The 13149-nt window shown below is 39.8% G+C and overlaps 1 protein-coding gene across 9 annotated transcripts in view; it reads left to right on the top strand.

Annotated features, from left to right (window-relative positions):
* MGAT4C (MGAT4 family member C) overlaps positions 1-13149 on the top strand; it is a 257557-nt gene that overhangs the window by 192577 nt on the left and 51831 nt on the right. The gene's annotated exons all lie outside the window — the stretch shown is intronic.

Here is a 13149-nt window from a genome sequence, read left to right as displayed (position 1 = left end):
CACAGAGAGGATGGTAATTAATACTGGTAACTTTCTCCCAAAACACAAGTACATTAGAATCTTACAATTCTCATAAGCCCTCCAGATTGTTGTGTTAATGAGTAGTGTTGCTCTATCTTCTTTATTATTCCAAGAGTTAGCAATTTTTATTATTGTATTATAAGTTAATTATATGAGATTGACTCACACATTTACTACTTTTTCCCACCATTTCTTATCAGACTTTACACCTTATCTATCTGCTAAAAGTATATACTTTATCATTTCCTTTAGTAAAGAATTGTCAAGTTTTCTTTGTCTGAAAGTATTTTTTATTTTACTCTTACTCTTGAAAAATAATTTCCCCCATTGTGAATCTAGATTGTCAGTAATTTTGCTTGCACCACTGAATAGTTTATTATATTGCTTCCTGGATTCCATTTATTAATGAAAACTCAATTGTTTTCATTGTAACAACTCAGACAGTTGTTACACCTGTCTGGGTAATTTGCATTTCTTCTTGCTGCTTTTAAAGTCTTCTCTTAATCTTTAGTGATCTAAAACTGGTTGTGATATGACTGGATATATTATGTATCCCACTTTAGATTTGTTAGCGTCCTTGAAACTGTCAATAGATGTTTCCAGCAATTCTGGAACTCCTCAATCAGCATCTCCTTTAATGTAATATCTTCCATTTATTTATTTTCCATATCTCTTCCTTTTTTCACATCATTTCATTATTTATTACTTTGAATCTATGTCCAGTTCACTGATTTTATCTGCATTGCTGATATATTTTCATTAACCTTTTTTAATATTCTAATTTTTACTAGTATTTTTTCAAATATGACTTTAGGTTCATGAGGTACATGTGCAGGTCCATTACATGGGTGAACTGTATGTCACTGTGGTTTGGTATATGAATGATTACATTCACTCAGGTAGCAAGCATAGTACTCGATTTAGTAGTTTTTCAACCCTCACTCCCTCTCTCCCACACTCTCTGCTCTAGTAGTCCCTGGTGTCCGTTGCTGATATCTTTATGTCCATGTGTACTCAGTGTTTAGCCCCCACTTATAACTGAAAACATGGAGTATTTGGTTTTCTGTTCCTTTGTTAATTCACTTAGGATAATGGCCTGCAGCAGCATCCATGTTGCTGCAAAGGACGTGATTTTGTTCTTTATGGTGACAGAGTATTCCATTTGTGTTAAATTCTGTTTGAGTCTTTTAAAAATTTAGTCATCTTTTTTTTCTTGTTCCTATGTTCAATCCAAGTTTCTATTTTATTTGTGATTCTATTTATACTCTGTGTTGTTCATGATCAGTTTCACTCATGGAATATTATTTTCCGTGTGTGTGTGTGTGTGTTTGCTGTTGTTTTAACTATGATTGCACACACATAAAATATTATTTATGAAAATTCTTTGAGGTGAGACTTGAAGTTCTACTCTTAAATTTTTTGCTTCTCCCAATCACTAAGGGGCAATATAAACCCAAGACCAATTTTATACTAACTGCTTTGCTTTCCGTTTTTGAGCAAACAAATAGCATGAATTCATTCAGATCTCAGATCTTTAATAAGGATAAGTTCTTAGTTTTGGTTTTATTTTCTCCAGGCAGCACTCAGGAATGAATATTTCTTTTCAGACCCTTTTTTTCCATGAGGTTTTTTTCTCATTTTATGAGGGAGAGCATTTTCTATTATACTTTCCACTATGGGTGGGCCACAAGGTTTATCTCCTGCATTCTGTTCATCATGAAGCAGTCAAAATGTAATCTCAAACATTCTAAGGTTTGGTAGGAATTTTCACACAGGAAGCTGGCTTTGGTGATTACTTCACCTCTCAGGGTTTCTAGCTTTTATTATTATCTTAGTATTTGTAGAATTTTTTCTTTCATGCAAAATGAAAGATTCTTATAATGTACATACACGTGTGTGTATGTAATTTTATTTTAATTATTTTTTCATCAGTAACTTTACTCTGGTTAAATAGATCCAATATGCAGGCTTGAAGCAGAAAAGTAAATGTTTTTGATTTCTAACGATGCTAATACCTGATTCTTTACATTTTGCAGACAGTCACGAAGAAAAAATTATAGTGATTTCTCTTTATAAACAGCTGCTATGCCAAGAATAAAGAAATGTTGCAGAAAAAAAGTACAGCGGTTCTTAAACATTTTGCTTTCAGAATATCAGTTTCTTGAGAGTTATTAAGGACTCAAAAGGGCTTTGTTTTGGGGATTTTCATCTATTAATATTTGCTGTATTGTAAACTAAAATATAAATTTTAAAATATTTATTTCCTCTACCACTAAGAATAAACCGATTACCTGTAACAGAAAGAGTATATTTTTATGAAAAATAACTGCATTTTTTAAACAAAACAAAAATTAATGAGAAGTTTAGCAGTGCTTGGTATTTTCGCTAATCTCTTTCATGTATGATTCAATAGAAAACTCAATAGAAGACTGCTGGAGTGCCGTACCTGCTACTGTATCCACTCTGTTTTGATATCAAACATCATGTAGCCTTTAAAAACCTTCACTGTGTATTGTGACAGAATGAGAATTAAGACAAATAATATCTTAGTATCATTGTGGAAATAGGTTTGATCTTGCAGTTGTTCTCGAAAGTTGTTTGGGATCCCCAGGAGACCCCAATTCACACTTTGAAAACTACTGACTTAATAGCTTACAACAGTTTGCCCCATGAGTCTATAGGTTGCGTGGGTAATTCTACTGAACCTGGTAATTCAATCTGGGCTGGACTTGACTCATCTTACACAGCTTACTAATGTGTTTCTAGCCAGCTATTGGGTTGTCTAAAGACTGGCTGCTCTAGAATGATCTTGGCTAAGATGATTAGGACCTAACTCCATGTAAACTCTGTACCTCTACCAAAAATGCCTTGGTCTGTTACCGTGGCAGTCAGGGAAGGGTTTCACAAGGGAGAGTTGAAGTGTAAAATGACTCTTGAGTCCTAGGCTTAAAATTGTAGGTTGTCAGTTCTACTGCATTCTTTTGATGCAAACATATTAAAAAGTCAGCTTGAACTCATGAGTGGGGAACAGATTTCACTTCTTGATGGGAGAGGTTACAAAGTCATACCAGAAATGGGGTACATACAGAGCATGAACAATACAAGACATTGTGTCAGTCAGTCTTCCCCAGCATCTTATATTCTCAACACAGAAACAAGGTAAAGTTTTCTTTCCTCCTCTTCAAATGATTTAACTCCATTTTGGATACTACAGAAATCTGTAGGGACATGTCAAGAAGTAATACTGCTGTCACCTAAAATTCATTAGTTTTGACTCTACACTGCAAATGCTCAGGTAAAACCATAACCTTGGATATAACCAGGCCTTGAGAGACAGGACCACACTAATAAAATCCATGATAAATTGATACTGATGACAATATTAACATTACTAATTTTTTAATTCACAATAAAAAATATAAATATTACTTGAGATGGAATTTTGTGTGGAAATAATCCGCAAAATCTCTCACTATAGTCAAGTAACACCAAGCATGTTATGAATATGCTGTCGTTACTTCACTTTTACAGAGACAAGAAATAAACAAAATACATATTCGAGCACATTTCCTCCTTATACATAGACAAATATAGAAATCAGATTGTTGTTGTTCTCTGATTAACAAAATAGACAGTAGGAGATCAGATAAGTAAAAATTTAATAACATCAAGCTAAGAAAGCTGTATTTAATGATAAAAACTTGGGGGTTTTGTTTCTGTGTTTTCTTTTTCTAACAGAATGGAAAATGCTTAAAGCATTTCTCTCCACCTCAAAGATAATCAAACCATTAAGAGGAGAAATACCAAAATTGTATAGCTTGGCTCCCTTCCCTCTGGATCAGATGTTACATGTTCCTCAAATGTCTCGAGTCATGCAAGTAATGTAAATGAGTGACATAGTTCAGCAGTAAAATGTGAAGTAGTTATGGAGAGAGAGGAGTGTGGGCAACTAGGATAAGCCTTCCCGATATAAATAATATTAGCTTTTACTTAGGTCCAGCCAATCGCTGCAGTGTAGGAATGAAGATCCATTATTACTCTATATTTTGATTTTAAAAACAAAAGAAGGTTGTCTCAGTAAGATGCCTGACCAGACACACCCAGGAGGAACATCTGCCACCAAGAGACTGGGACATAGGGAAAACTGGTGCACTATGACCAGATCTTCAGAGGGAAGGCATTGAGGGTGGACAGAGGGAGGACACAGACCCTGGGCTGAAGGAGGAGGAGGCTGGGAACCCTGAACAGGGCTACCATGCACCACAACTTATTCCTGGCCCCCAACAACTCTTGGGGGAAGGGGTGGATTGAACAGGTGAGGAGCAACCTGCCCTGACCATGAACCTCTGGAATCCTGGCAACCAGAGATACCACAACACCCATGGACACTTGAGCTGGCAGGGAAAGCTATGTAGAGAGTTTATAGGAGCAAGACTGTATCCTGTGCTGAACTCAGGGGGTATGGTGTGGGAAAGTCTGCAGTAAAACACAGCTAGGTCTGTTCCAGGACCCCAACCTGGCAGAGCCCACTTGCAGTGCAGTGATGGATAGACAACCAAGGTGCTTCCCAGGGGCCCACATCATAGCTCCTTCAACAGCTGACTGTGCTTGACCATCAGAGAGCTCCAGCAGAGCAGCCCCTGCTAACACATACCAGCTCACCTGCCCCTTCTCCCAACCACAGCCTCCCCCATGCTGCTTTGCCAGCACTCACTCCCCCACTGTCACTCACCCCACAGTCCTTCCAGCGTGCACACATAAAAGTGGACCTTTCCTCCCCTCCTCTGCCAGAATATGCCTGTGCATGCATCCCCTCACGCTAATGCCTGCAGAGCAAACATGTACACAGAAGCTGGTAGCCACAAACCCACCAGTGTCCCAGCCCGACCAATGAACGTGTAACCCACTAGGCTGCCACTGCTGCTGGAATGTGCAAACAAACATGAATTCTTCTATCACCACTCAGACAAAGCACTTTGGCTGGCACCATCCATGGGATTGTTATGGACTGCCGTCTGGAAACAGCTCAGCCCCTCCAGAACCACATATTCCTAACCTTGAGGGGCCAGAGAACAAAGCTGGGAGCCTGGGATCATTCCCTCAAAGTTAGAGCACACAGCTCAAGAATGCTGAACTGAGCCTTAGGCCCCTAAAATCTTCCAGAAAGAAATCCAGTCAACTGAAACCACCTTAGACCACAATCAAACCCTTAAAGGCAACAAAGAAGATAAAAGCAACAAAACCCATTCAAAGGATAGCAACTTCTAAGATTGAAGGAACATCAGCCCGCACAGATGAGAAAAAACCAGAGCAAGAACTCTGGTAACTCAAAAAATTAAAGTGTCCTCTCACCTCAAAATGACCCACACTGGTTGCCCAGCAATGGTTCTTAACAAGGCTGAAATGGCTGAAATGACAGAAATAGAATTCAGTTCATGGACAGGAAAGAAGATTCAGGAGAAAGTCAAAACCCAATTCAAGTATTCTAAGAGATGCAAAAATGTAAAGAGACCAAATTTATTGACTCATTGACATCCCCGAAAGAGAGGGAGAGAAAGCAAACAACTTGAAAACCATGTTGGAGGATATGATGGTTAATATCGAGTGTCAACTTGATTTGATTGAAAGATGTAAAGTATTGTTCCTGTGTGTGTCTGTGAGGGTGATGCCAAAGGAAATTAATATTTGAGTCAGTGGACAGGGAAAGGCAGACTCATTCTCAGTCTGGGTGGGCACAATCTAATCAGCTGCCAGTGTAGCTAGAATAAAATCAGGTAGAAGAATGTGGAAGGACTAGACTGGCTGAGTCTTCTGACCTCCTTTTACCTCTGCTGGATGCTTCCTGCCCTTGAACATTGGACTCCAAGTTCTTCAGCTTTTAGACTCTTGGGCCTACACCAGTGGTTTGCCAGGGGCTCTCAGGCCTTCAATCACAGACTGAAGACTGCACTGTTGGTTTTCCTACCTTTGAGGTTTTGGACTTGGACTGACTTGCTCCTCAGCTTGCAGACGACCTATTGTGGGACTTCACCTTGTGATTGTGTAAGTCAAAACTCCTTAATAAACTCCCTTTTATATATACATCTATCGTATTAGTCCTGTCTCTCCAGGGAACCCTGACTAATACAGATGATATCACCCATGAAAATTTCCCCAACTTCACTAGAGAGGACACAATATTCAAATTCAGAAAATGCAGAGAACCCTTGTGAGATACTACATGAGATGACCATCCCCAAGACTCATAGTCATCAGATTCTCTAAGATCAAAATGAAAGAAAAAAGGTTAAATGCAGCTAGAGAGAAGGTCACTTGCAATGGGAACACCATCAGGCTAACAGCAGACTTTTTGACAAAAACCCTATAAGCCAGAAAATATTGGGGGCCTATATTCAGCATTCTTTTTTTTTTTTTTTTTGAGATGGAGTCTCGCTGTGTTGCCCAGGCTGGAGTGCAGTGGCATGATCTTGGCTCACTGCAAGCTCCGCCTTCTGGGTTCACACCATTCTCCTGCCTCAGCCTCCTGAGTAGCTGGGACTACAGGTGCCTGCCACCATGCCCAGCTAATTTTTTTGTATATTTTTAATAGAGATGGGGTTTCACTGTGTTAGCCAGCATGGTCTCGATCTCCTGACCCCGTGATCTGCCCACCTCGAACTCCCATTCAGCATTCTTAATGAAATTTCAACAAAGAATTTTGTATCTAGCCAAACTAATCTTCATAAGCAAAGGACATGTAAGATTCTTTTCAGACAAGCAGATGCTATGGGAATTCCTTGCATCAGACCTGTCGTACAAGAGGTCCTGAAGGTAGTGCCAAATATGGACAGGAAAGACTGCAACCAGATACAACAAAAACACATTTAACTAAAGAAACAATTGACACTATAAAGCAACTACACAAACAAGTTTGCATAAAAACGAGCTAACAACACAATGACAGGATCAAATCCACACATATCAGTATTAACCTTGAATGTAACCAGGCTAAAGGCCTGAATTAAAAGGCACAAAGTGGCAGGTTGGATAAAGAAGCAAGAACCAATGATATGCTGTCTTCAAGAAACTCATCTCACATACAATGTCATCCATAGGCTTAAAGTTAATGGATGGAGAAAAATCTGCCAAGGAAATAGAAAATGAAAAAGCAGGCATTGCTATTCTAATTCCAGACAAAACATACTTTAAATCAACAAAGTTCAAAAAAGACAAAGAAGCATATTACATAATGGTAGAGGAATCAATTCAACAAGAAGACCTAATTATCCTGAATATATATACACCCAACACAGGCGCACTCAGATTCATAAAGCAAGTGCTTAGAGACCTATGAAGAGAGTGAGATAGCCACACAATAACAGTGGGAGGGTTCAACACCTCACTGAGCACATTAGGGAGATCATCGGAGCGGAAAACTAATGAAGATATTCAGGACCTGAACTCAACCAAATGGACCTAATAGACACCTACAGAACTCTCCACCCAAAAACAACAGAATATACATTCTTTTCACATGCACATGGTGTATACTCTGAAATTGACTGCACAATTGTCCATAAAACAATTCTCAGGAAAATCTAAAAAAGCAAAATCACACTAACCACAGAATCAGACCACAGCACTATAAGAATTTAAGTCAATACTAAGAAAATCACTCAAAACCATATAATTACATGGAAATTAAACAACCTAATCCTGAATGACTTGTGGGTAAACAATGAGATTAAGGCAGAATCAATAAATTCTTTGAAACTTATGAGAGCAAAGATACAACATACCAGAATCTCTGGGACAAAGCAAAAGTAATGTTAAGAGGGACACTTATGGTGCTAAACAGCCACATCAAAAGTTAGAAAGATTTAAAATTAATAACATAACATCAGACCTAGGGAAACTACAGAAACAACAGCAAAGTATCTCAACTTCAAAGCTAGGAGAAGACAAAAAATAACCAAAATCAGAACTGAAGGAATTGGAGACACACAAACCATGAAAAAAAAAATCAACAAAATTAGGAATTTGTTTTTTGAGAGAATGAGATGGACAGACAAGTAGCTATACGAATAAAAAAGAAAGACAATCCAAATAAACATAATCAGAAATGGCAAATGGGACATTACCACTGAGCTAACAGAAAAAAAAAAAAAAAAAAAATGGGCAAGATGGCTGAATAGGAAAAGCTCTGGTCTGCAGCAACCAGCCAGATTAATGCAGAAGGCGTGTGAATGTCAGCATTTCCAACTAAGTTACCCGATTCATCTCACTGGGACTGGTTGGACAGTGGGTGCAGCCCAAGGAGGGTGAGTTGAAGCAGGGTGGGGCATCGCCTTACCTGGGAAGCCCAAGGGGTCAGGGAACTCCCTCTCCTAGCCACGGGAAGCCATTAGGACTGTACCATGAACTCTGGCCCAGATACTGTGCTTTTCCCATGGTTTTCGCAAATAGACCGGGAGATTCACTCCAGTGCCCACACCACCAGGACCCTGGGTTTCCAGCACAAAACTCGGCAGCAGTTTGGGCAAACACTGAGCTAGCTGCAGGAATTTTTTTTTTTTTTTTCATACCCCAGTGGTGCCCAGAATGCCAGTGAGACAGACTCGTTCACTCCCCTGGAAAGGGGGCTAAAACCATGGAGCCAACTGGTCTGGCTTGGTGGGTCCCATGCCATGGACTCCAGCAAGCTAAGATCCACTGGCTTGAAATTCTCGCTGCTAGCACTGCAGTCTGAACTCTACCTGAGACACTCAAGCTTGGTAGGGAGAGGGGCTTCCGCCATTGCTGAGGCTTAAGTAGGCGGTTTTACACTCACAGTGCAAACAGAGCCATGGGGAAGTTTGAACTGGGCAGAGCCCACCACAGCTCAGCAAGGCCACTGCAGCCAGACTGCCTCTCCAGATTCCCTCCTCTCTAGGCAGGGCATCTCTGAAAAAAAGGCAGCAGCCCCAGTCAGGGACCTACAGATAAAAGCCCCACCTCCCTGGGACAGAGCATGTGGGGGAAGAAGCGGTTGGGGGAACAGCTTCAGCAGACTTAAACTTCCCTGCCTGGCAGCTCTGAAGAGAGCAGCAGATCTCCCAGCACAGGGTTCGAGCTCTGACAAGGGATACCCTGCCTCCTCAAGTGGGTCCCTGACCCCTGCGAATCCTGACTGGGAGACTCTTCCCAGTGGGGGCCAACAGATACCTCATACAGGAGATTTCTGTAATGGGCTGGCATCTGGCAGGTGCCCCTCTGGGACAAAGCTTCTAGAGGAAGGAACAGGCAGCAATCTTGGTTGTTCTGCAGCATCTGCCAGTGGTACCCAGGCAAACAGGGTCTGCAATGGACTTCCAGCAAACTCCAGCAGATCTGCAGCAGAAGGGCCTGACTGTTAGAAGGAAAACTAACAAACAGAAAGGAATAGTATCAACATCAACAAAAAGGACATCCACTCAGAGAACCCAACTGAACGTCACTGACTTCAAAGATCAAAGGTAGATAAATCCACAAAGAAAGCGAAAAACCAGTGCAAAGGGCTGAAAATTCCGAAAACCAGAACCCCTCTTTTCCTTCAAAGGATCACAACTCCTTGCTAGCAAGGGAACAAAACTGGATGGAGAATGAGTTTGACAAATTAACAGAAGTAGGCTTCAGAAGGTGAGTAATAACAAACTCCTCTGAGCTAAAGGAGCATGTTCTAACCAACTGCAAGGAAGATAAGAGCCTTGAAAAAAGGTTAGATGAATTGTTAACTAGAATAGCCAGTTTAGAGAAGAACATAAAAGGCCTGATGGACCTGAAAAACACAGCATGAGAACTTCGTGAAGCATACAAAAGTATCAATAGCCGAATCCATCAAGCGGAAGAAAGGATATCAGAGATTGAAGGTCAACTCAATGAAATAAAGTGAGAAGACAAGATTGGAGAAAAAAGAGTGAAAAGAAATGAACAAAGCCTCCAAGAAATATGGGACTATGTGAAAAGACCAAATCTACATTTGATCGGTGTACCTGAAAGTGACGGGGAGAATGGAACCAAGTTGGAAAACACTCTTCAGGATATTATCCAGGTGAACTTCCCCAACCTAGCAAGGCAGGCCAAAATTCAAATTCAGGAAATACAGAGAACATTACAAAGATACTCCTCAAAAAGAGCAACCCCAAGACACATAATCATCAGATTCACCAAGGTTGAAATGAAGGAAAAAAATATTAAGGGCAGCCAGAGACAAAGGTCGGGTTACCCACAAAGGGAAGCCCATCAGACTAACAGTGAAACCCTACAAGACAGAAGAGAGTAGGGCCAATATTCAATATTCTTAAAGAAAAGAATTTTCAACCCAGAATTTTATGTCCACCCAAACTAAGCTTTGTAAGTGAAGGAGAAAAAAAAACCTTTTACAGACAAGCAAATCCTGAGAGATTTTCTCACCACCAGGCCTGCCTTACAAGAGCTCCTGAAGGAATCATTAAACATGGAAAGGATCAACTGGTACCAGCCACTGCAAAAACATGCCAAATTATAAAGACCATCAACACTATAAAGAAACTGCATCAACTAACGGGCAAAATAACCAGCTAGCATTACAAAGGCAGGATCAAACTCACATAACAATATTAACCTTAAATGTAAATGGGCTAAATGCCACAATTAAAAGACAAAGACTTGCAAATTGGATAGAGTCAAGACCCATCGGTGTGCTGTATTCAGGAGACCCATCTCACATGCAAAGACACACATAAGCTCAAAATAAAGGGATGGAGGAGTATTTACCAAGCAAATGGAAAGCAAAAAAAAAAAAGAAAGAAAGAAAGAAAAGCAAGGGTTGAAACAACAAAGATCAAAAGAGACAAAGAAGGGCATTACATAAGGGTAAAGGGATCAATGCAACAAGAAGAGCTAACTATCCTAAATATATATGCACCCAATACAGGAGCACACAGATTCATGAAACAAGTTCTTAGAGACCTACAAAGAGACTTAGTGTTGGGAAAAAGCTAAGTGTTGGGAAAAAAAGCTGACGCAGGGCTTGCATGTCTGACATAATGTCCAGGGCTCAGGGCATAAACCCCTCGTGGCCTCTGGAATGAGTCTAGACTTGCTGGCTCCTTGCTTCTGGCTTAAACTAGAAGAACATGCTCCCCATTATCTCATTACTGAAACCTGCACTTTCTGCACGTGTACTCCAGAACTTAAAGTATAATAAAAAAAAAATTTAAAAACAACAACAAAAAACCCTCAGAGACTACTATGCACATTTCTATGCACACAAGGTAGAAAATCTGGAAAAAAAAATAGGTCAATTCTGAGAGATTTAACCTCCCAATTTGAACCAGAAAGAAAATGAATCCCTGGAGACCAATGACTTCCAATATAGGATCAGTAATAAAAAGCCTATAAATCAGAAAAAGCCCATGACTAGATGGATTCACAGCCAAATTCTACCAATGTATAAAGAAGAGTGGGTACTATTCCTTCTGAAACTATTCCAAAAATTTGAAGAGAAGGGACTCCTTCCTAACTCATTCTAGGAGGCTAGCATCATCCTGATACTGAAACCTGGCAGAGACACAACAAAAACAGAAAACTGCATGCCAATATCCTTGGTAAACACAGATGCAAAAATCCACATCAAAATACTAGCAAACTGAATCTAGCAGCACGTCTAAAGCTAATCCATCCACCATTATCAATCAGGATTCATCCCTGGGATGCAAGGCTGGTTCAACATATGCAAATCAATAAATGTGATTTGTCACATAAACAGAACTGAAAACAAAGACACATGATCATGTCATCAGATACAGAAAAAAGCAGTCAATAAAATTCAATATCCCTTCATATTAAAAACCTTCAACAAACTATTTATTGAAGGAATATATTAAAAAAAATAAGAGCCATCAAAAAATAAACTAAAAGCCCACAGCCAACATCATAATGAAAGGGCAAGAGCTGGAAGCTTTTGGGAACTGGAACGTGGTACTGGAAGTCTTAGCCAGAGTAATCAGGCAAAAGAAAGAAATAAAAGGCATAGTAATTGAAAGAGAGGAAGTCAAACTATCTGTTTTTGCAGAGAATATGATTTTATACCTAGAAAACCCCATAGTATCTTTCCCAAAACTCTTTGACCTGATAAACAACTTCAGCAAAGTTTCAGGATACAAAACAAATGTACCAAAATCAATAGCATTTCTATACAACATCCAAGCTGAGAGCCAAATCACGAATGCAGTCCCATTTACAATAGCCACAAAAAGAAAAAATAGTACCTAGAAATACAGCTAACTAGGGAGGTAAAAGACTTCCACAGTGAGAGATAAAATACTGCTCTAAGAAATCAAAGACAATATAAATAAATGGAAAAACATTCCATGCTCATTAATAGAAAGAATCACTATTTTAAAATAGCCATACTGCCCAAAGCAATCTAAAGATTCAACTATTAAACTACAAATGGCATTATTTACAAAACTAAGGGGAAAAAAACTATCTGAAAAGTCATATGAAATAAAAAAGAGCTTGAATAGCCAAGGCAATCCTAAGCAAAAAGAACAAAGGTGGAGGCATCACATTACCCAACTTAAAACTATACTACAGGGATACAGCAACCAAAACAGCATGGTTCTGGTACAAAAACAGACACAGAGACTAAGGAACAGAATAGAGATCACAGAAATAATGCTGCACAGCTAAAACCATCTGACCTTGAACAAAGTCTACAAAAACAAGCTATGGAGAAAGGACTCCCTATTCAACAAATGGTTCTGGGATAACTAGCTAGCCATATGTCAAAAACTAAATATAGACACCTTCTTTACACCACATACAAAAATCAACTCAAGATGATTTAAAGACTTAAACCTAAAATGATATAAACTATAGAAGATAACCTAGGAAATACTATTCTGGACATAGGACCTGGCAAAGATTTCATGACAAAGATGCTAAAAATAATTGCAACAGGCCGGGCGCGGTGGCTCACCCTTGTAATCCCAGCACTTTGGGAGGCCAAGGCGGGCGGATCGCAAGGTCAGGAGATCGAGACCACGGTGAAACCCCGTCTCTACTAAAAATACAAAAAAATTAGCCGGGCCTGGTGGCGGGCGCCTGTAGTCCCAGCTACTCGGAGAGGCTGAGGCAGGAGAATGG

Source organism: Hylobates moloch, unplaced genomic scaffold (genome assembly GCF_009828535.3).
Source record: "Hylobates moloch isolate HMO894 unplaced genomic scaffold, HMol_V3 SCAFFOLD_12, whole genome shotgun sequence".
NCBI lineage: Eukaryota > Metazoa > Chordata > Mammalia > Primates > Hylobatidae > Hylobates > Hylobates moloch.
Note: the sequence above shows the minus strand (reverse complement) of the source record. Positions and strands in the feature narration are given on the sequence as shown.